Genomic DNA, 6,230 nt, shown 5'->3' with positions numbered 1-6,230 from the left:
AACACAAGATATTCATCAACTCCCCCCTTTTCTTTTCTGCTAAGGGGAATATTGATTTTGTTAAAAAAAAATACAAAAACAAAACCCTCCAATTTCTACAGTAAAGAAAGGCCAAATCATCTGCATAATTAAAAGAGAAAAGATAAGAAGAAAATGAGAGAAACAAATATATGGTAGAAGATGGCAAAGAAAAGATGGGTGCTCAGTCAAAGTGGCTCAGTGGCTGAGCATCAACCCATGAACCAGGAGGTCACAGTTTGATTCCTGGGCAGGGCCTATCCCCAGGTTGTGAGCTTGGTCCCTGATTGTGCAGGAGGCAGCCTATCAATGATTCTCTCTCATCATTCATGTTTCTATCTCTTTCTCCCTCTCTCTTCTTCTCTGAAATCAATAAAAATATATTTTTTTAAAGGAAAGATGGGTAACAACATATTTCAGGGCTTAGAACGAGATGTAACAGAATAGTTTAAGAAGATATATAACTAGGAGATGAAAGAAAAATATATATGGACTAGTTTTTGTGAAGCATGTATTTATATTCCTTTCATATCCTTTGAGAAAAGACATAAAAAGGTGTTAATGCTGTGCAACCCACAGGTTGAGAACCTCTGCAGTAGAGAGGTGTTTTATGGTGGTGTCACTGAACAAAAACACTTGATAAAACAAGCATTTTATACAATTTTTATCCTTATCATAAACTTTAGAGTTGACAGTCTCATTCTTGGGAGATTAAATAAAGGATTGTAGAATTTATGACAAATATAAAGAGCACATGTGATTTTAAAATTTCAAAAGTACATTACCCTAACTCAGCGACCCCTTTGGGGGTCGAACGACCCTTTCACAGGGGTCGTCTAAGACCATCGGAAAACACATATATAATTACATGTTGTTTTTGTGATTAATCACTATGCTTTAATTATGTTCAATTTGTAACAATGAAAATACATCCTGCATATCAGATATTTACATTACGATTCATAACAGTAGCAAAATTACAGTTATGAAGTAGCAACGAAAATAATTTTATGGTTGGGGGTCACCACATGAGGAACTGTATTAAAGGGTCACGGCATTAGGAAGCTTGAGAACCACTGCCCTAACTGGATAGCCTCTGCAGTGATTTTGTCTTCTATTCCTATGATCAAAAAACTACAAGTGGTCTCCAAATTGTTCCTTTTTATCTGATTGAGACAGTTAATAAGCAACGGGGATTTGAAGTCACACAACAGATTTGTTTTTCAAGATTGCCAACTAAAATAATTGACTTACTAAATAATTAGGAAGATAGGAGGGAAGAAATAAGAGGAAGGGAGAAAGGGAATGAAGGAGAAAAAAAGAAAACTCCACTATTTGGTTCACCGTAATCCTCCATATAAAATATTTGTGCTGATATTTATTTTATTTTTAACTAAAACTAAATTTAAAAGTTTAGCCTTTAACTTTTGCTAGATGTGCCCTATGTTTTACACAATGTAAACAAAATTATATTATTTTGAATTTTTCAGAAAAAGTTCAGATATTATGAGGTCTTTATAATTCCATTACACTCTCTCACTATACCCTTTGTGGACCATCACAATTGAAAACCAATTATTTTTAGCAGGAGTCAAGCAGAACCTCTTGACTATTAAATGTTATTGGTCACTGAATTTACTGAGAACAAGGAAAGACATGGACGCTATGCTTCTTTTATGTGATGTACTCATTTATAATAAAGCTATAAGTTTTTCTCAATTCTGTTTTGTGTCAACCTATAACAAGTACTCTGGGCTCATAACAAGCAAACAGAAAATTGGCTGACAATATAGCACTGACCTTTGCTGAAGTAAGCAATGACAAGATCTGAAAAATGCTTTAGGGACACTAAAACGTGTGGTATTTTCCTTGTAAAATGTGCTCGTTATAGGTGTAAAATGGTTTTGCCTGTGTGTAGCGCGCCTGTATCTGTTAGTCAAATTTGTTTTTTCAGGTGAATTAAATAAACACACCAAAAACCTCATTCTAACAAATGGATGTATGAAAAAAATGATTGCATTGTTGTGAAATGGTTTCATAATGTCACCCTTTATGGTGCATTTATTTACATTGTGTAGAGCTGAGGAAGAAGTACAAACATTCTTTTGTGAAAAGTGATGGTAAGTTGTTTTGCCATATTTTCTGTGTTGAAGAATATTTGGAAAAACTGGAGTGGCATAATTTATTGGTACACAATAAGTGTTTTATTTAGTAAACCATCTGCAAAAAAATTCATCTGATTTTTTTTTAACTTTAAAGACATTTAAATCAGGAACACTACCTTAGTGACACCGGAACTCAAAGTCATTATTGCAGTATGTTTACTATTGCACAATTAGAAACTGATTGATGGTCATAGCATTTTTGGGTTTGGGTTTAGGAGGGCATATGCTTTGTCATTGCTCATTCCCATTCTATAGAAGACAATTAGTCATCTGGAAAAAACCACACCTTAGGGTAGGTGGCCGTCATGATAATGTGCCTCTTACATCTCTCACTGCAGAAAGCATAACTGACCCATGGCCCCTGCTGCTGTGCTTTGAAAATTACCTCCACATTGATGCCAAGGCTACGCTTTGTTTTTGCCTCTCACTGCCAATGGTTGAGAACAGCAGGGATACCACATGCAAGTCCATTTCTGGGAGACACAGAACTACTGTGATGAACAACTTGGACTCTAGAACTCCCTTGGACGCCTCGTTGAGCTTTCTTTACAACTGCACTGCAGTCTCAGGTGCTTCTACCCCACTTTCTGTTTTCCCTTTTCTCCTTTGCTCTGCTATACCTGCAGTATAGCACATTCTGATCGCTCTCTAAGCCTCTTAGGACATCTCCCTTTCTTCTCTAATAGCTATTTCCTATTAGATACTTTTTATCATGTTTAATCTTATCTTAGTGTCTGCTCCTAAAAAACCTAACTCAGGGAAACTATAATTTTTATATGTCCCAGAGGTTTCCCTAGGCCACACCAACTTGGACTCACTACAGCGAACAGAAACAAGCCAAGCTACTACTCTTGGAATAATTCTACCTATTCTTTCCTAATTGGTTCTGCTTTGGGTCAAGCACAGCCCAAGGCGCACTGTTTTTGCTCATAGACAGACATCCTTTTCTTATGTAATTCTCAATGATAGCCACGAGTAAGATTGGACACTGATGCCACTGCAGCCTGGAATGGACAAGATTCTTGCACTTCTGAATCTGAGCCCAGCAATACTAAGAAAAATCAGAGAGCAGTGATATCAGTTATTACACAAAAAGGGAAGGCTGAAAGAACAAAGGCACAAGATTTCACTACAGAGGTTCTGAAAACCTCATTCCAAATAACAAAATATTTAGGAATAAACTTAACGAAGGGGGTAAAAAATCTGTATATGAAAAACTATGTGACAATGATGTAATAAATTAAAGAAAACATAAATAAATAGAAAGACATCCCATGATCATGCATTAAAATTGTTAAAATGTCCATACTACCAAAAGTGATCAATCTTCAGATTCAATGCAGTCTTTTTAAAAAATATTCTTTTATTGATTTCAGAGAGGAAGGGAGAGAGAGAGAGATAGAAACATCAATGATGAGAGAGAATTAGCTGCCTTCTGCATACCCCACACTGGGGATGGAACACGCAACCCGGGCATGTGCCCTAAATGGGAATCTAACCTTGACCTCTTGGTTCATAGGTCAACGCTCAACCACTGACAACACTGACTGGGCAATGCAATCTTAATTAAAATCTCAACAGCATTTTTGGCAAAAACTGAAAAAACAACAACACCAAACACCTAAAATTCATGTAAAATCACAGAAGGGTCACATAGCCAAAGCAATTTCGAAAAAAAAAAGAACAACGCTCAAAGCATCACATTTCCTGACTTCAAAATACATTACAAAGCTACAATAATTAAAATAGTACTTTAGTGGCATAAAAACAGACATATCAATCAATGGGACAGAATAGAAACCCCAGAAATAAGCCCGGTACTCATATACAATCATCTGATCTTTAATGTGGGTGCCAAGAATAGACAATGGGAAACGTATTGTCTCCTCAACAATCTTGGCGTGGGGTGAGGGGGTTAGTTACCCACATGCAAAAGCATAAGATTGAATCCTTATCTTTCACCATACACAAAAATCAATTCCAAGTGGATTAAAGATATAAGAACTGAAACTATAAAATACCTAGACAAAAAAAAAAAGGGTGAAAACCATGACATTGGTCTCTAGGCAATGAATTCTTAGCTATGACACTAAAAGCACAAGTAGCGAAAACAAAAATGGATAAGTGGGACTACATCAACTAAAAAGTTTCTACACAACAAAGGAAAAAATCAACAGAGAAAATGTAACCTGTGGAGTTTTAGAATATATTTGAAAACTATACTCCTATGTCAACAGAAATAGTCTGAAAACTGTAGATACCTACTCCACAAATAGTAATTATTAGTATACTGAAATCAATGTAAGGGAAAAGAAAACTTTGGGGCAAAATTTAAATGTGGGATGGTATACTGATACTCAAAAGTTTAATTATATAATTACCTGGTATCTTATTTACAACCCCTGTTTAGAAGGCAAGGAAAGTTGGAGCATCTATGAATGGCCTGTTACATATTCTGTATGACCCATACTCTCCTCAATAACAATTTTGAGAATTCTGTTATTTGGGGGCATATTTTCAGTTGTGTATCTCCTTCCTTGAATTAATTCAGTCAATGGTTTTCTCAGAGCATCTCTCAAAGAGTGCCCATAATGATATCAAATTATTATGTTCCCTCTCTCCTTCCCCTACCATCCTTCTTACAGTCTCTATGTCAGATAATTCAGATACATATTTAGGCTTTCTCCTCCTCTAGGACAAAGGTCAGTAAATATTCTCAATTATCAATGGTTACATACCAGTAAGATTGCGTGAACGTGTTTATGTGACTAATTCCTATTCTTCCTTATATATTACTTTGTATAAATTTTAAGTAAATTCTCAGGACCAAATTATCCATACTATTAATATAAAGCAATTCTACCATCATGCTAAAATTAGTAGGGTTACATTATATATATTTCAACTTCAAAATTTTTCTTTTAGAAAGGTGTTGGGTGATCTGCTCATATAATTATTTTCACTGGAAAATAAATTGCTTTTTAAGTGTCATGAATAAAAGAAAATGTTCTTTGAGGAGTGTTTCACACTCTTAAAATTGTAGCTTAAAAAAGAAAAATCAAAGGTTATTGTCTGTAACTGACTTTAAATACATGAAATATTTTTGCTGGCAAATTTTCACAAGTTGAAGGTTATAATAGCTACAACAGCAAAACTGAGATCCCTAATGTACTTTCAAGATGTTCAGTACTTAATACCTGGAAAGTTCATATAAATTACAGCTTTTTAATTTGTTTGTGTTGAATGCACTTTCTCTGTAGTTGCATTAATTTAAATTATTTATATTGTTCTTCTTCTTGTGGAGGTTCAAGAATCATTTCATTTCCAAAATAAAAGCATACTTTGAAAACTTCATATGCAAAAAAGAGAAATGCCACTATTTAATCATATAACCATATTTTCATATTGTTACCCTCAAATCCAATAAAAATGTTCTGACTGTAGTCACTCTAAACTTCCTTATTTTCAAAGACATTTTACACTTTTGTTCCTTATTTTCTTTAACTTCTAAACAGTGTGTGTGTGTGTGTGTGTGTGTGTGTGTGTTTTAATCAAACTCTCTTCTCTCCTGGGTTTAATGATTCCACTCTCATTAAAGTTTATTGGTTAGTATGTCTGTGGGTGCCCATCTATCCTGCCCTGTGAAAGTTTATATTCCCCCAGGGATCTATACTTGACCCCTTTTATCCTTTCTACAGTCTCTGCCTTTGAAAAATTCCCCATTAGTATTGCGTGAGTACAATAATCTGCGGTCTTAATTCTTACTCTTAATTCTGTATTTCTAAAGTCTTAAAACTTGTTGCAAACTTATATCTAAAATCCAACTTGCTTAAAAGACAATTTATTACCAAATTTGTTCTTTCTTCTATGTTCTGTATGCAAAATAATGGTTATATTGACCACTCTGGTTCTGACAAATATTCACATCAATTCAAATATCATGTTGATACTATTTCTCAAAACTTGTCCAGATTATATTTTGTTACACTATCAAAACTAGTTAAGAAAGACTAGACTAAGTTACCTATAGTCTAGGCTGTTATCATT

The sequence above is a fragment of the Myotis nattereri genome (assembly GCF_964212035.1).
Source record: "Myotis nattereri genome assembly, chromosome: 12".
NCBI classification, from domain to species: Eukaryota; Metazoa; Chordata; class Mammalia; order Chiroptera; family Vespertilionidae; genus Myotis; species Myotis nattereri.
Note: the sequence above shows the minus strand (reverse complement) of the source record.